General features: G+C 54.4%; 1 protein-coding gene across 2 annotated transcripts in view; it reads left to right on the forward strand.

Moving 5' to 3' along the window:
• Positions 1 to 368: 368 nt before the first annotated feature.
• TRAF5 (TNF receptor associated factor 5) overlaps positions 369 to 17,584 on the forward strand; it is a 47,714-nt gene continuing 30,498 nt past the window's right edge. Inside the window, exon 1 of one of the 2 annotated variants that reach the window (XM_045787841.2) lies at positions 369 to 487. The gene's annotated coding sequence lies outside the window, so the exon portion shown is untranslated. Of the gene's footprint in view, positions 488 to 4,458; positions 4,746 to 17,584 lie in introns of those variants that run through there. The other variant, XM_087857956.1, reaches the window with a different exon arrangement.

The following is a 17,584-nucleotide window of genomic DNA, read 5'->3' on the forward strand; positions in this document are numbered from 1 at the left end:
AAGGAAGATGAGGAAGGACTGATTGGAACCAGACCTGAGACCTTGAGCTAATGGGGTCAAAGCATGAAAAAGGGTTGGCTGAGCTTGGTTGTCCCAGGTTGAGGGGTAAGATGTGTGCAGTTCAGAGGCATTTGAGGAAAATCTGAGATGCTTTTTGTTTGTAAGTACTTGTGATTCTAGTGAGGGTGGGTTAGATTTCTAACTGCTCAGTAACTGTCGCTCAGCGTTCTACCCAGCACTTTACCGCGCGTCCGCCCTTCCCCCCACCCCACCCCCCGGCCTGCGCCCCTCGCCCTGACCGCTCGCGGGCCCCGCCCCAGGCCCCTCCCCTCCCGGTCCCGGGCCCGCCCTCCTTCCTTCCCCGGCCGGGCTCAGCAGGCCGGGCTCGGGGGCTGAGAGCCTCGCCCCCGCCTCGCCGCCGGCCCCTTCCTGGAGTAGCCGCGCGCCTGCGGACCCGCGCCGACGGACCCCCCGCGCGGAGCCACATGTGAGTCCTGGCAGGTCGCCGCCCCGGCGGTGGCAGCGGCGATCAGCCACCCGGCTGCAGGGCTTGAGTGAGGGGACCGAGGAGCGCTTTTTGGCCTGTCCCGTTTGCTTTGAAACCGAAAGCGCCGCAGCGGCAAGAGACCCGCAGCCTCCTCCCCGCGCCCCGCGCCCGGCCGCTGGGGCCCCGGGCCTCCCGCCCTGCTCGCGTCAGCGAGTCCCCCGACCGGGGCTCCGACCAGCGCCGGGAGGGCGCGGGGGGGTGAGTGCGACGCGGCCGGGCCAGCCCGCGGGGCAGGTGGCCGCTGCTGCGGGCGAGGAGGTGCTGTAGGGGGTTCGGGAGACAGCTGGGCTCCGCAGCTCGGAGCGGGTTTTCTTAGCAGGGGAAGGGTGTGGTGTGGACGCAGCTGGGGGTCCCGAGCTGGGGAGCTGCTCCAGAGCGCGGCTGTGGATTGGATGGACCAGGTTCAGGTTGGGGGACGTAGCGGGTTGTGGGGGCTGGGGGTTCAGGCGAGCCCGGTACACACGCACTGCAAACCCTAGGCTCTCCCTCCGTACCCTTAAGCACCCCCTCCACTTCTGCAGAACTTCTCCAACCAGAGCCCTCCGGAATGAAACTGGAATATTAGAATGAATGGAAACCTCCACAAACTGTTCGATGGAGCGTGCTCATTTAGAAACACAACACGAGACAAAACACAACACTGCCCACACACACCCTAAGCTGAGCTCAGAGGGGTCTTGGAGGAAACCAAGGTTCGGGGAGTTGAAGTGAGTTGCCCAGGGACACCCAGAGAATTGGTGGAATCTGGGTTTTCCAGACCAGATTGCCTCCCCCTTGTTCCTGCCCTGCAGGGTTTTGGCAGTTCTGAGAATTGTCAGTGAGCGCTGGGGCCGCGCTCCTGTGGTTCACTCCGCTGCGCCGCTCCGCCGCTGCCGACTTTCTCGGCTGGTTCTGCCCCCTCCTGCAGAGTTTCCATATTTGGCTGTTTCAGATTTACTTTCTCCTAACTCACGTTATCTCGCTGTGGCTGGCGGGGCTGCTCGAGCTCGCGGAAGGAGGCGTGGCTCCCTGCCCAGGCGGTCCCTGCAGCCCCACCCTTCTCAGCCCTGCGCTCCGACCCGCGTCCTGTGAGGACAGGCCCCGCATAACCAATCTAATTCAGTAAATATTTATCGGGCCCAGGTGCTGTGTGGCTGGGGCCAGCGGAATACGGTTTCTCCCTCCAGGGGCGTTTGCATTTTAAAAGCGCTCTGGAAGACAAAATGCAAAGACACTGAAGTACTTCTGGGAATAGAACCTGTTCAGGGCGTGAGAGCTTGAGGCCGGAAGGGCCGGGTGCGACCTCTCAAATCCACAGTGCCTCTGGCTGCTCTGCCCTCCTCACCTGGCCAGCGAGACGGCGTTAGCACTGGATCGTCTGGGTGAAAACCTAGCCTCTGAACACTCCTCCCCCCAGTTCTGCTGTTTGCACAGGACAGGCATTGCTGCAGGAAAGATGGATATGAGACGGAAGCATAAAATACCGAGCCCCTGTCAACTCTTTCTTGTGTTTGTTATTGTTTTGAACCCTGAGGAATGGGTAGGCACTCAGATCCTGGACTCTCCCTCCCCCAGTCCTAGACAGAAGCAGAAGAAAGTCTCCTATCTGAGCCAGCCTCTGGATGTCCTGCTGGACAGGCGGTGATGGAGGAGGTTATTTTCTCAGGTCCTCTGGGCTTTGGGCTGAGGTCTGTGGCAGTGGGAGGAGGCTGGGCAGTGTTTCCATCTGTCAGCCAGCCATCACCTGGTACCCATTGGCCCTGGGTGGCAGGGCAGTGGGAAGAATAGGGAAAGGAGAGGAGGCCCCATCCGCTGAAAGTACCAAGTGCAGTGAGTGGGATATTTCAGTGGGGGATGATTTGCAGAGCGAGGGAGCTGGATGCCTCTGAGTCAGGCCTGTTAGGCTAGCCATGGGAAAGGCTCACCAGCGTTTACACAAACAGACCCTCTGGGATTATCTCAGCTTCACTGCGGAGGACCCTGAAGAAAAATTTTTTAATTTCCTTTTTAAAGCATTTTCTCATTGCCATTCTCATGTTGTCCTCCATGATATCCTAGTGAGTGAGGCCAACGCAGGATTATTGTCCACATCTCCCAGACGGTGAGGGCGAAGCACTAGTGTAGTAACCCTTTATTTAGGCTCCCGTGCTGGGCCAGGTATCTGGTTCCAGGCCCCCACCCTGGTTTCTCAGAGAGCTAAGTCTGCCCACCTCCTCCTCAGCCTGGACTCTGATGATGCATGTCCGGTCTATTCCCAGCGACACGGACCAGGTTCTGGTGACTCTGCCTTGGCCACTGCGTGAACAGATGCCCGCCCCGTTAGCTCTGCCCAGCCGAGTGAACTGGGGGGCAAGACCTGTGTCTATTCTTGTTTACGTCCAGGAATCTGGCATAGAGTAGGCCTAAGCAAATGTCTGCACTGGATTCATTGGGGATGTGTCTCCCTCGGGCTCTGAGCTGCTAGGGGCTGATGGCTGGGGAACCTGTGCTGGGTGGGGCTCTAGACAGGCTGAGCCCTGGGCAGTTTGAAAATAGCCTTTCTCACCTGGTTAACCTCTCCCTGCCTCCCTGAGAGAAGGGAGAGGCAGGTGCTGTTCCTTCCACTTAGCTGGTTGCAAAGCTGGGGCTCGGAAGTGACTGGGAAGCTCTCACGGGATGTAGGGACCAGCCAGGACCCCAGCCCAAGTCTTTGGCCTCCAAGTCCTGTGCTCTTGGGTTATTTCAGCTAGAGGAAGTCAGGATTCTGGGTGGGAGGAGCAGAAGGGAACCAGAAAGGCATTCGTCAAAGGCTGCCTGACACCTCCGTCACTGATCCGGGGTCTTTCAGAGCTAATAGACCCAGGGAAGCGGAAGCACTGGCAGACCCAGTCTCTGAAGAGCTTTTTCTGCCCGGGTGGTGGCTTTTTCTGAGGCTCCTTTGGGGCAGGAGTCCTCCCCTCAGCAGAGCTATGCCGGTGTCTGTGTGTGTGTTGGGGGAAAGGAGAACATGTCCCAGGGGCAGAAGTGATCCCCAGGGTTGGAGGTTCCCGCCACGGCTGAGGCCAGCGTTAGGCCCCACTGAGTTTGTTGCTTTGCCCAGAGGAGAGCTTTATTTGGAGGGTCGGACAGCAGTGGATCCGCATGGCCCCCGGCAGGCCCTGTCTTGTGAGGAAGTGGGCTGGAGGACCCAAGAGGAAATAAAAGTGAAAATACTCATCCGTCCTGACAGAAAAATTCAAAATCCATTTGCAGCGACGGGGATGAATCTGCTTGTTGTTATCAGGAGGCAGGTGGTGGTGCGCGCTCAGATCGGGTGGCAGCAAGAGCAGGGGACGTTCGCATGCACCTGCAGGGTCTGTGGCCCCGCATTGAATCATGGAGCCCGGGGAGCGCCCTTCCCCGGGGGGTGTGAGCAGGGAAGGGGGACCCATCTGTCTCTCAGCAGCTCCCCGTGCCTCATGGCTGGACACACGCTTCACCGGCTTCTCTGCTCACCAGTTTAGAATATCCCTGGGATTTCCCCCGTGGCCTGTTTTCTCTCAGGGAAAAGGTACTCTCCTGACCCACGGGAGAACACCTTCTCCACCTACACCCCAGATTCAGCCTTCTGCTCCCTCTGACAGGTTCCCTCCATTGTTTCCTGACCACTGACTCCTTCCCCTGCTCCACTAACTCAGCCTCTGTTAAACAGGAAAAACCCATGTTTCTGCACCCCCTCTTCTCTCCCTTTCACTGAGAAGCTTCTGGAAAGAGCAGCCAACACTTGTACTTAGGCTGTGTTCCTCACTCAGCGCCATGCACCTGGCCTGCTGCTCAGATTGCCTGAGGGTTTCTGGGGCCTGGTAATCCTCAGTCGCCAGCCTGCTGTGCAGCTGTTGCCCATCTCCTTGGAGGGTGCCCCCCTGGCCCCACTGACACTCCCTTCCTTGACCTCAGGCTTCTCATCCTCCCTCTGCCCTGCAAGTGCTGGTATGAGGCCCAGGCTGTGTCCTCAGGCTCGCCCTCTATCCCCTGCGCTCCTCTCCCTCGAGCCCTCCTGACCTCCCAAGGTTTAAACCATCACCCTTGAGGAAAGGTTTCTGTCTCTCCCCCAGCTCTCTTCCTGGCCAGTTTGATTTGTGACACACAAAATCTTCACCATGATGTTTCAGGAGCCGCTTAGACACCTGTCCCAAGCCGTCTGAAGAGAAAGAAGTTCTGAGGTCTCCCTAACCCGTGCAGACACCACTGTTCTCCCACGGTAATGTCTGGCCTGTCTCCTCCAGCCGGTTCTGGGCACCAGGGCTGCTACCTGAGTTCACATCCACTCGACCTCTTTCCTGTACTACCTCAATCGTGCATTTACTCGCTGCCCTGCCCTCCTCCTGTATCCTCTCACGCCCGCTGCAGAGGGGGCGTAATGCATAGTGGAAATCGTGTGGACTTGCAGAAGCTGGGAGATCTGGGTTCTAATCTGAATTTATGGCTTGCTGGTTGTAGTTGTATGATCTGGGCAAGTTGCCCAACTTCCAGGAGCCTCAGTGTTTCCACAGAGAGATAGTAATGTCGCTCGCTTGAGGCTGGTGGAAGGATTCAATGAGCCAATATGTACACAGAGCCTGGCATCTGGTGGGTACTCAGTAAAGCTGGTTTTCTTGTTCCATGCGTGTCATAGCAGTAGGGAGTTGTGGGGTCTCTGGGGAGGTGCAAAATGTGTGTCTAGCCTAAAGGCATTCAAATTTAAATTAAAAACAGACAAACGAAAGAACTGCCAAGTGCCAGGGTGGACCATCCTTTAAACTAGCCTGGTGCTGTCACTTTGCAATCTCTAGACCAGGCAGACCTCAGTCTCCGGGGGACAGGTGAGCTGGGACGGGAGAGGGCATGGTGGGGAGAAGCTGGGACAAGCCCTTGGCAGGCAGACGCCAGAGAGGAGGGCAGACAGCAGCAGATAATGGGGGCCCGGCCCCAGGGAGTAGGTTTCAGGGACAGGATTCCAGTCTTTAGAATAATCTGTGGGCAGAGCAGCTGCCATCTTGGAGGGAAAACAGTGCTGGGTAGGGAGGTGAACCAGGGACCCAGCAGAAGAAACAGAATGGATTTGGAAAGCAAAATACAGGCACTGGCTTGATTACAGGAGCAGAGCCGTTCCTTTAGTGGGAGCCAGCTGCGCGTCAGAGCAGAGCATGGAGTGAAGGTGACTGGGTACAAAGCTACCAGCCAGAGCCCTTTCCATGCTCCCCTACAAGGGGGGTGGCTTGGAACAGCCAGGCTGTATACAGAGCCTTCCGTTAGAGGGGCCCTTGATGCTAGAGGATGGAGGCAAGTGGGTGGGGTGAAGCCAAACAGTCGTGAAAGTCCCTCTTCTGCCATCATGACATGAAGATTCTGAGGAAGAGGCTGGGCAGATACCTATGATCCAACCTAGGAAAACTTACCATGCTGCCCTGGGTTAAAGGCAAACGAGTTAACATAAAGTGAAGGCTTCAGTGCTACGGAGTTGCAGAATAAAAGAAGCGATTCGACAGTTGAGTGAGGTTATTCCAGGAAGCCCTCCTGAAGAGTGAGAAGTGGACAGGAGGGATGGGAGGGGATATTGGACTGTGGGCAAAGGCGTTTCGAAGGGACAAGGAAGGAGTGAATAGTTGCCCTTCATGGATGGGAAGTAGATTATTCTGGTGCAGACTGACTTCCTCATATTGAGGTGGTTTATTTGAAAAGCCAATAATTTAGGCTGTTGCTTCAACTGCTCAGTGGTACTTCTGGAGACCTTTCTGAGAAATGTCCAATTCCGTGGATATTAGCTGTGGACAGCCAGACACTAAATTCTTTCAGTCCTTCCTTGACAGTAATTCCGTCTGTGTGATTTCAAGTGGTTCCCTTCACTGATGCTGGGTCGTTAGAACAAGTGGGACTTCTCTAGTGCCCGTCTCTTCCACCCCACAGCCGTAATGCTCGATTCTCTCAATGTCAACTCTGCTTGGCTGTGTCGTACGGCTGTAGGGTCTTCTCCATCTGACTTACCTGTTCCTAACTTTCTTCATATCATTTCTTCTGCCTAGAATTCCTCCTGTTTTAATAGACTAATTCATGCCCCTTTTCAAAGAAAACTCAAATTCATCTCTTGTTAGGAATGTCTCCCCAAAACCATACCCAGGTTCCATGATATTCTCTGAGGACTCACAGGACTCAGCATATAGTCACACAGCTATGATTCGTTACAGTGGAAGGATGTAAAGTAAAATCAGTAAATGAAAAAGGCACACGGGGAGAAGTCCAGAGGAAGCCAGGCGCAGGCTCCAAGAGTCCTCCCCACCAACAACGTCACATAGGATCACGTAATTCCTCCGGCACTGAATTGTGACAACGTGTGAAATGTTGTCTATCGGGGAACCTCATTAGAGACTCAGTGCCCAGGGTATTTATTGAGGATGGGTTATGTAGGCATCCCCTGCCTAACTTATACCAAAATTCCAGACTTCCAGAAGAAAAACAAGTGCTCAGCAACAACCGCATTGCTTGCAAAAACAGTTTGGGCCCAGTGCACCACCCGAACCAGTCAGAGGCACCTGCCACAAATCCACCCTCCAAGATGTTAACCAAGGGCCATCCTTAGAAGCAGAACTTTCTAAGGATGGCAGTCTCAAGCCTGCTATGTTACCTCTTTTCTGCATGGCTTCCCTGCATACTTCCACCCATCCGTGCCTAGCTATGGTTATGCTGTGGAGAAAATCACTCCAGAGAGAAGCCAGGAGACCTAGGACCAGCCCAGCATGGCCACCTACCTCTGGTGACCGTCTGAACCCCTAGACTCCGTTTTCTTTCCTCATTTGGAAAAGGGGAATTATAATTCTTCTTTGTAGGCCTCAAGGGTGACTGTGAGGACCAAAGAGATGACATAGTGGGTGACTCCATCTGTCCCTCTTGGTCGAGCTCCTCCCGTGTGTCCAGTGCTGAGTGAGCCCGTGGGAGCTCAGAGGGAAGCGTGGTGTAGTGGCTTTGAGGGGAGACCAGCCTGGGGTTTAGCCAGCACTTACCACCCATGTCACCTTGGACACGTTTCTATAATCCTAATCGGTAGAACGGGAGCACGACTACTAAGACTAGCGCTCGTACCTCATTGGGTTGCTGTGCCAAGTGGGAACGACCCATGTAAAGCTTCTAGCACGTTGCAGGCACCCGAAGGGGCAGCTGTTCATTCACTCAGATACCGAGCGCTTGCTCTGTGCCAGCACCTTGACAAAGGCCTGGCCGAGGCCCTGCTTTCTGTTTGCTGGTGCAGCTTAATACTGAACCGGTAATTACATAATAAACGGCCCGCGGTCACCGGCGGTGCTGTGAAGGGTGAGGCGAGGCACAGGGTGGTGACTAGCACGCCCGGAGGAAGAGGGGACCTAACCTGGCCGAGGAGGCTCGTGACGCCCTAGCTGGGTATGAGGCGCTTCAGCTGGGCCTCGGGAGGGGGTTCGCTCAGCGAGAGGGAGGCGAGGGCGGACAGGCTGTCCCCAGCAGAGACCGCAGCTGGAGCAGAGGGAGAGAGCCTGCAGGGTGCAGGCTGCATGGGGCGGGTCTGCAGCGTGTAGGGGGAGCGGCGAGGGGGCTGGGGAGGATGGAGAGCAAGGGGTGGGGAAGGAGGGGGCTCCCAGATGACACTGGGGATGGGGGCAGGACCGCTGCAGCATGTGCTAGGGCTTGAGGACATTAAGAGGATTGGGAGGCCGCAAAAAAGATTGTGTGAGTGACGCAGCTTGGTGTTTTCAGAAGCTCAGCTCGGCTCTGTGTGAAAAATGCTCGCAGGAGCGAGTGGGTGAAGGAGACGAGTTGTCGGAGGCTGTGCGGGGGCCCAGCTGACAGGGATGGCAGCTTGAATCAGGGCGTTGGTCGTGAGGGTGGTAGAGAGAAGAAGGTGGAATGGACCCATCAGGTACACTCGGGGGGCCTCCGTGACTGATAGGATGGGGGTGGGGGAGAGGGAAGGCATTGCCCGGATGATGCCAGTTGTCTGGTGACAGCAGGAAGATAAAGAAAGAGTGGGTCTTCACTACGAGGGAGCTCTGGAGACAGAGCAACTTCAGAGAGGGGATGTGTTGGCTTTGGAGTGCCTGCATGACAGTCAGAAGGAGGCGCTGGGTAGGCAGCCGGAATGTGAGTCTAGATGCAGTGGAGGTCCAGGGTGGGGAGAGAGAGACGCCTGGCCGCTGTTAGTTCGTACATTGTCTCTGGTGTTGGACAGTGTGGTTTCAGGGAAGCTGAAGGGAGAATGTGTGTTTGGAGGAGGGATTGGGGGACAACAATGTCAGACATTGCTGAGAAGCCAGGAAGATGAAAACTGAAAATGGACCATTGGCATTAGTGACCCAGCCATCGCTGCTTTGGGTGGCTTGGTGAGGATGTGAGCCAGGCCAGAGTGGGCTGAGGACTGGAGTGAAGAAAGGCCAGTGGAGACGGTCACTCCACTGGGTGAGGGTAAATGAAGAAGTTGGGCTATGAGAGGAAGGAGAGAGCTAGAACTTTCAAGAAATATGAGAGTGAGGATTTTTAGTGTTGCTTTGATCTCTGGAGAGACCTGTGTGAGAGCTGATGGAAGGAGCCAACTGACAGGGAGAAGTTGGCAATGAAGAAGGTGGGGTGGGAGACAATGGATGTCAAGTCAAGTCCCCCAGAGAAGGCAGGAGTTCAGGATAGGTGGAGAGGTTGGCCTAATTCAGAGGTCACCTCTAACACACCCCCTGGGAGGGAGAGGGCAGAGCAAGGGGGCCCCTGTGCAGGGAGACACGCAGGTCTGGTGGCAGGAAGTGGAGGTCGTTCTGGTCTGAAGATTTCTATTTTTTTCTGTGCAGTAGGAAGTGAAGTTTCTGGGTGAGAGGGGGAGGGGGCAGGCGTAGGGGGGCGTGGTCAAGGTCTGTGGAGAAGAGAAAGGTTTGAAATAGATACTGAAAACAAGAGAATAAGTTGAAAAGGAAAACCTGGCCTCAAACCCTGTTACCTGTCCGCATGATGAAGCCTCCAGAAAAGGACCCTGGCAAATGTGATGTCAGCTCTCTAGCACCTTGCGAGACACCTGGGTGAGGGCCCCATCCATGTTTATTGATTGAAATATTGGCCTGTCAACCTTTAAAAATCCTTCTTGGCATCTTCCCCTCCTTCCCCGGTACCTGGCTCCCGCTGTGACCCCTCACCAGGGGCTGGTTCACGTTAGTAGGAGTCAGGAGCAAGGCTCAAACTCGGCTTTTCCAGCCCCGTCTGGCTGGACCCTCCCCTCCTGACCCTGAGTGCCCCTCTCCAGGTTGACCAGCATTATTAGCCAGCTTTGCCCCGTCTAGCTGGAACGGGTGGGATTTCAAGACTTACAAACAGCGGAGATGAGAAGATTTAGGCCTTGGGAAGCAGGGTAGGTGGGAGCTGAAGCTCTCCCGCTCCCTGCAGAGCACCGTGAGGGAGCCGTGTGGTCTTTCCGTCAGGGTCTGTGGTGTACTATCACGTGCACTGTTCCGAGCGTCAGGGCCTCAGCAAACAGAAGAAACCCCTCTGCCCCCACGGAGCTTGCATCCTGGCTGGGAAGGCTCAGCGGTAAGGAAGTAAACCTGTAACATGCCTCTGGTTGTAAGCGCTTTGGAGAAAAATGCCTCAAGGGAGGGGGTGTGTAGTCAGGGAGGTGGGGTCTCCAAGCGGGCCGTCGATGAAGGCCTCACTCGAGAGGTAGCATTTGAGCAGATACCTGAAGTGGGGGGACAAGCCATTCGGGCGCCGGGGGGACAGACAGCAAATAAAGCCTCTTGCACTGGTTAAGAAGAAGCGAGGTCAGTGTGGCTCGAGTGTGTGAACAGGAGGAGAGTGCTAGAAACTGAGTAGCAGGCCAGGTCACGCAGGACTCGAAGAACACTGGCTTTCACCCTGAGAGCAGAGGAGTGGCATATCCGACTTCTGTTTTTAGACAGGTGGCTCTGGCTGCTGGGGTGTGACTGGGCTGTACAGGGAAGGGCAGAGGCAGGAGGCCAGCTAAGAGATTAATGCTGTTTCCAGTGGGGAGACGATGCCGGCTTAGAGCAGAGTGGTTGTGCCGAAAGTGAGGAGTGGCAGTTTGAGGTGTTTGGAAGAAGAGCTGGGAGGATCTGTGTGGTGGGGTGCAGAGTAAGAAGAGCCAAGGGCGACTCCAAAGTTTTGATCCAAGCAGTAGGGTGTTCGGTGGCACCATTTTCCTGAGGTGGACGAAGGCCATGCAGGAGCAGGTCGGGTGGGCTCGGCTGTGTTACTGTTGGGTGTCTGGTGAACGAACGTGGAGGTGTGGACCAGGCAGCTGGAATGAGGAGAGGTCCAGACTGCAGATAGAAATCGGGGCACTTGTCAGCCTCGGATGCCATCTAAGGCGGGAGCCAAGATGAGCTCACCAGGAAAATGAGCGTAGAGAGAAGAGAAAGAGGTCCAGCACCAGCCTGGGTCCTCTGAGCAATGGGGAAATGAGGAGCAGCCAGTGGGGAGGAGGAGGAATGGTCTAGGAGCTGGCCCAAGGGTCCAGCTCTGTGCGGCTCACATGGTAACCTGCTACAGAATCTAGCCCAGAAACTTGCTTAACAAGCAGACTTCTAGCTACTACTGAGAGATCCCAATTCTGAAATACATTATAGGGTAGGCTAAAATGTTGCGACAGGGAGGCTCCCCAAACGGAGGTCTGTTTCCCTGGGGTAAGCTGTCCAAGCCAGCATCTGTACCATGCTCTAGGGCGCGCTCTTAGGGCATACGGTGGTTGTACTTTGCATGTAGGGCTGGAACCGTCTGGGAGATGGGAACTGTCTGGTAACTTGGGGTCCTCCCCCGCTCCTCCTCCCTCCCCCTCCCACAGTAGAATGAGGCATGGGCCTCTGCATACAACAGGCACTGAATAAATGCTGACTAGGAGTGAAGGATGGTGCTTATTTATGCATCAGGCCCTGTGTGCTAGTGATTTACATGAATTAACATATTTAATCCTAACTATTATTGTCCCATTTTCTCGATGAGGAAGAGATGACCCAGGTAAGTGGATGGCAGAAGGAATTGAACCCCAAGGTCTGATTCCAGAGCTGGTCTCTAGGCTGCACTGCCTCTCACCCAGACCTCGGTCTTGGTGTCGGGTGAATGTGGCACATTTCCCTTTAGCCATGACACAGAGCAAAGAGCACTGGACTTGGAGTTGGGAAGCCTAGATTGAATTCCTGCTCCGCCACGTGCTAGCTGTGTGATTTGGGGCAAGTGGCTTGACAGCTCGGGCCCCAGGTACAGACGCCATCAGAAAGGTGACGATAATATTGCCACACGGTTAGTGTGAGGACTGGGTGAGATGTGTGTGAACAAACTGCTAAGTGTGTGAGTGGTAGTGTTAGTATTATTATCTTGAAAAATCAAGCTGTGGAACCCCTTAAAACTACCCAGAGAAGTTGCCAGAGGGGGTATAGGTCGTAGGAAACCCAAACAGGCCTTGTTTCCACCAAAATAGTTCCTCCGTACACTTTTTTATTTACCGATGTCTCTGCGTGAGATTTGGTTTAATGAGTGTCGCTGTTCTTTAAAAGCTGTGACACCCTTGGCTTGCTGATCTCTTAAGCCCTTGTACAACTGACTGGCTCAGTTGTTGCAGGGAAAGCCATTCTTTCAAATTCTTTCTCTTTCTCTTGCCCCACCCCCCGGGCTCCCTTCCTTCTGTCCCTCTTCTGCCGTCCTGATCCCAAGAACCCGACGTCCAGGGTTGTGTGAGGGGCTAGAGAGTTCTGTGACAACTCAAGGATGCCTACCCATGTGTGCGCTGGGCATCTGGGGTACACCTGGAGTAGCAGACCTCAGGAAGCTTCTAGGCTATACTGCCACAGTATAGAGCCGGGATGAGAGGTCCACCTCTAGTCCCATCCGCTTTCTCCCTGGGCCCGGGCCAGAGCTGGCCTCGCCGCTGGTCAGGAGGGGATTGCTCCTTGCAGAACATCAACTCCTGCCCCAGCCACAGTCTCTCCCAGCTCTGAGGCACTGGCCAGTGTGTCACACGTCTGTGGTCAGCTTTGGAGATGTGACTTGGCCCAGAGACAGCTGTGCACGAGCTCATGTGAGAGATGAGGCGCGGCTAGAACGATGTTGCCGGAAGGTCAGGCCAAGGCTTCTGAATCCACCTTGGCTTGTCTGTTGTGCATCCGGTCTAGGGAGGTCTCAGGTCTCTCCCCTTTCCGCAGACCCCCCGTAGGCCATGGACGGTGGGGCTGGGCAAAAGCTTCTGAATTCCAAGCCCAGTCTCAGCCTCTCAACCGTTGTCTATTGGCTGTGTCTCCAAACTGCCACTGGCTCTGCTGGCCGGGCCCCTGGAGTCTTCATCTCCCCATGTATGTGAGAAGGTAGGGTGGTTGGGAAGGGAGAAGGTGAGAAAACCGTAAGGCTCAGATGACGCCCCAGGATGTGATGAAGTAGGGATCCTCCCCCACATTTGGAAAGAAATCCGGTTGGGATGAGGCAGCCTTTCCCATGGGGAGAGGTGGGAGTTTGGCAAGAATGAGGGACAGAGGCTGACCCAATCTCAGGGGAGTCCCGCAGGGAGCCCCACAGAAGTGTGGTCAGGGGTGGGAGAAGGCCACACAGCACAGTGTCCCCAGGACCCAGGGATCAGGGGGTTTCAAGGAGGAAGTACCAAATGCCACATAAAGGGCAGACTAATTGGTGAGTCTGATTGTGTGATTCAGTTTAGGTCATCAAACTAATATAATATGCTTTTCCAAACTACCTAGGGCACTCCCCTCGCCCACTCAACACGAGATGATTCAGGCCCCCCAGCTTGTTCAAGGGTAGGGTACAGAGAACTGGGAGAGCAGGCCAGGCTGCAGGGAGGTGCCCATGGGTTCCTCGGAGGGACACAGGTCTACAGGCACTGCTCTGGAGCCAGCAATGAAAGGGCAGGGGAGGGGGCGAAGTGCCCGGTGCGGGTGCTGCTGGGCCGAAGCCCACTGCCCACAGCCCGTGGCGGGGTGGGGGTGGGGGTGTGAGGAATCCGGGCCCACAGCGCTGCATTCCTGTTTCCCCATCAGTGTCTGCGTGTGATAGGTCCTCAGCAGAGGAATGATTTACAAGAAGTGATTGAATGAATGAACTTCAGTGGGAGATAGTCCAGTGTAACCATGAATTCAGAATAATGCATTGGGTGAAGGGAGAAGGAGAATGTGTTTGGAGGAGGAGATAGAGAAATGAGAAAGGCAGGTCCCTGATGACGGGGAGCAGCACTTTGTGTTGGGGAGGGGCTGGTATCTGGGGAAATCATGGGAGTAGGTACAATTTATGCATCTGAGTGAAGATGAGTCAGCGAGGTGCTGTGCCCACCCACAAGGGAATGGTGTGACTCGAGCCTTGATGGGGCTGCTGACTGTAGCGGAGGGGACAGTGGGCGGGTTCTCAGGACGCAACTCTGATCAGAACTCCCACTCATCGCTATCGCTTCTGGGCCCGGACAGGGGAGTGGGGGTAGGAATATAGGGATGCAGAAAAAGCAAAGTGCATGCATAGCAAACCAGTGAGTGAGGGAACATATACAAGCATGAAAAGAACATAGGAAGGAAAGGGGAATATTTAGGCAAGTTGCCCTGGGGTGGGGGTGAGGGGCTGAGGTCATTATCTCCTACCTGAAGGGGTGTCTTCAGGAAAAGGGACTAGGCTCTCTCCCTATGGTCCCAAATGACTCCTGACTTCCCTCCCTTTGCCTTCGTTCTTCCCCATCTCAGAGAACAGCACCACCTCCACCGAGGTGTTGAGGCCCAATCCTGGCATCAGCCTCCAGTCCTCCCTGCCTCCAAGCCTCATATTCAGTCACTGGACTGCTCCATTTCCCTGCCACCACCACAGTCCAGGTCTGTGCTCTCCCCCCGACTGCCGCAGTGTCTCCACTCCATCAGCCTCCTGACTGCTCTCCCGCTGCCTTCACAGTCCGTTCGTGCAGCATCTGGAGTGGCCTTTTTAGGCTCCAAAGCAGACACTGCCATTAGTTCCCTAAAATACTCATGCTGCTTCCCGTTGCTTTGTTCTTAGAACAAACCCGGACTCTTTCCTGTGGGCGACCAGGCCCATGTGATCTGGCTCCTGGCCTGTCTCCTGCTGTTCTTTCTCTTGTCCCTGACATTAGGCAACGCAGGCCTTCTCGGTGTTTCTCAAATATGGCAAGGCCTTTCCCAGACCCGACTGTTACCCTTGCTGTCCCTCCACCTGCAGCGTCCGTCCTGCTACTCCTCACACTTGCTCCTTCTCATCCTCCCCTTGCCGTTCAAGTATCACCTCCTCCATGAGGCCTTCCTGTCAACAGTGGCTGCTTCCGTTTCTTTATCTCAACATCCTGTTTATTTCCTTCAGAGGACTTATCACAGTTTGTAACTGCCTCCTTTGTTGTTACTCCCTTGTCTCCTCCATTAGGTTGTAAGCCCCGCAGGAGCAGCCTTGGACCCTCTCTCTCTCTTGTTCTTCCCTGGCCCCCTGAGCCTGATACAGTGCCCCACAGGGTTATCCTCGGAGTGGGGGACATTGATGGAGGGGCTCTGAGGCAAATGCTTCATCATCATCATCATCATCATCATAGCCCTCCTAGCAGTTCCTGTGTACCACCATTATAAGCTTTCATGCATGGGGGGGGGTCAGCAAACTTTTTCTGTAAAGAACCAAAAAGTAAATATTTTAGGCTCTGGGCCATATGGTCTGTGGCAGAACTGCTCAACTCAGCTGTGGTAGCAAAAAACAAAACAAAACAATACAAAACAACCATAGATGATATGTAAACAAATGAACGTGACTGTGTTCTGATAAAACTTTATTTACGAAAACAAGTGGTGGGTTGGCTGACCCTTGATGTATCATATTAACTTATATAATCTTCAAAGATTCTCTGAGGTAACTACTATTATCATTATCACTATTTTATAGATGAAGAAACTGAGAAGCATAGAGACTGAGCAACTTGCCTGAGATCATACAGCTATTCAGGGATAGAATCAGGATTTGTGCCAAGGCAGGTCAACTCCGGAGTCCATGGCGGTGGCCAACATCCCGCACTTCCTCTTGGCAGGCTTTGGAGAAGCAGAGAGGAACCCCAGCACCTCTTTCTCCCCTGAGGGCCTCCACTGCTTCCTGGCCATGGGAAATCTCCAAGTTTCCTCCTTCAGCAAACTGGGGATACTAATGATGTATCCGTCATCGGGTTGCCATCAGGATTAAAACAAGACTGTGCACGTAAATTAGCTGGCTCTGAGCCTAGACATAGCCTCACTGAATGTAATCCTGACCCACATCCAATTCCAGCCCTTAGTTCCCTTCACATCTTTTCATATCGTCCCCTTGCCGTCTGTCTGCCTCATTCATATTTGCCCTAGGTTGTCTTCGTGGCCCTCCTTCCAACAGCCCCTTTTCAGGAAGGCCTCACATTAATCCTAGAGTTCCCCTATTTAGCGAACGCTGACTGAGTGCTGTAGGCCGGGCCTGAGGCTGACTCTGAGGATCTGGAGACCAATGAGGACAGCCCCTCCCTGAGGAGCTCGCCAAGGAGCTGACCCCGGACAGCAGGGAGGACTGGGACAGCTGAGGCTGGCGGCCGAAAGACTGGAGTCGAAGCTTCCCAAAGAGGAAGCTTTTGTGCGGGAAGATCAGCAGTATTCTCTCTCTCTCTCTCTCTCTCTCTCTCTCTTTTTTTTTTCTCTTGTTCTTAAGTTCTGAGAGCCAATCTAAAAGGTCTGATCCAGCATCACTTGGAACCAGGTGGGCTCAAGATGGGCTCTGAGGTTTCCCCGTAGGTGAGATAGCTGTTGAGGGCAATGGGGGTGGCACACCACGAGGGGTGCAGGGATGCCCTTCAGCCCTGGAACCCTCTTCTCACCAGCAGTGCTTTGCTGCACTCCCAGGAAAATGGGGAACCAGGGGTTTCCTGACAGCTTGGAAAGAAATCACACTTCTCTTTAAAGGAATTATAATCTTACCCACATCATTCATCCTGTATCCAAGAAAACCCTTTCCTGGGCAAGTATAAGGAAAAGAAAAGAAAAAGAAAATACACCCTTACCTCTGCCTCAGCAACACCAAAGCCAGCCATCCCGTGGATAGGCAGTGGGTCATCCGTAAGCTGTCGTCACATACTGTCGGGCCGCATGGTCTCCCTCCCACATTACGCCTGATGGAAAATGGCCTCATTACTTCTGCGTTTCTCCAAGGCCCTTCCTCTTTGTCTAACCTACATGGCTAAAGGTTAGTGAAAATAAAACCAGTTTCTCCCAGAGGTCACATAGTAGTCATATTGTTGTTGTGTTAAAAGCTATGGAAACGATAGAGAGGAAGAGAAGGTCAAGGGTTGGACCAGAGGCCTAGGAGTTGTCTTAAGGGGTTTTGTCTTCCAAGGAAAGATCTTTCTGGGCCATTGAAGACTGAGGTTTTGGTAACCACTTTAAATGTATCTCACTTCTCCCTCATGCCATGCGGATAACGTACTAAATAAAGTATCTTCTTCCTCTTCTGCTGTCTCCCCCCTCCTCCTCCTCCCCTTCTTCTTCTTCTTCTTTTCCCCCTCCTCCTCCTCCTCCTCCTCCTCCTTCTTCTTCTTCTTCTTTTCACTTTCCTGGTAGTAACTGTTCTTCCTGGAAGAGCGGAATCTCAGAATTCAAGGGCCAGGTGACTGAGAGCAGGAACTGCCTGTCCTTCTAGCAGATGGGCACCGGGCTGTCGGAGCCAGGGCACAGATTCCAGAGTCTCCTTGGGTCACTGCCTCTTGGGATTTGACATTTTAACTTTTCCTCATCACTCAGTACATCTCTCCTCCTTAAATTTCAGCCCAGGACCCTTTGTTGGCTCTCAGGTGGGTCTGGGGAAAAGCATTCTTGCACCTCCCCCTCCCGTTGCCAAATGCGAGCATCAATCAGGGGTTGGCTCCTTATGCTTCTGGTGAGGCCTGAATGGAGCTGAGAAAAGGGCAGTTTGCCTTCTAGCAGCCCATCCTGGGATTGGTAGCTTTCATTGGCCAGTGCGGGGTTGCCCCTCCATTGCCCACAGCTCAAGGACTGTCCTGGGGCTCCTGGCCAGCCTTTGTGCCCCCTCCTTGTCACCTGACCCTGTCAGTCCCACCTGTCAGAG

This window comes from Ursus americanus, chromosome 2, assembly GCF_024610735.1.
Source record: "Ursus americanus isolate L20-20 chromosome 2, mUrsAme1.1.p, whole genome shotgun sequence".
Taxonomy (NCBI): Eukaryota; Metazoa; Chordata; class Mammalia; order Carnivora; family Ursidae; genus Ursus; species Ursus americanus.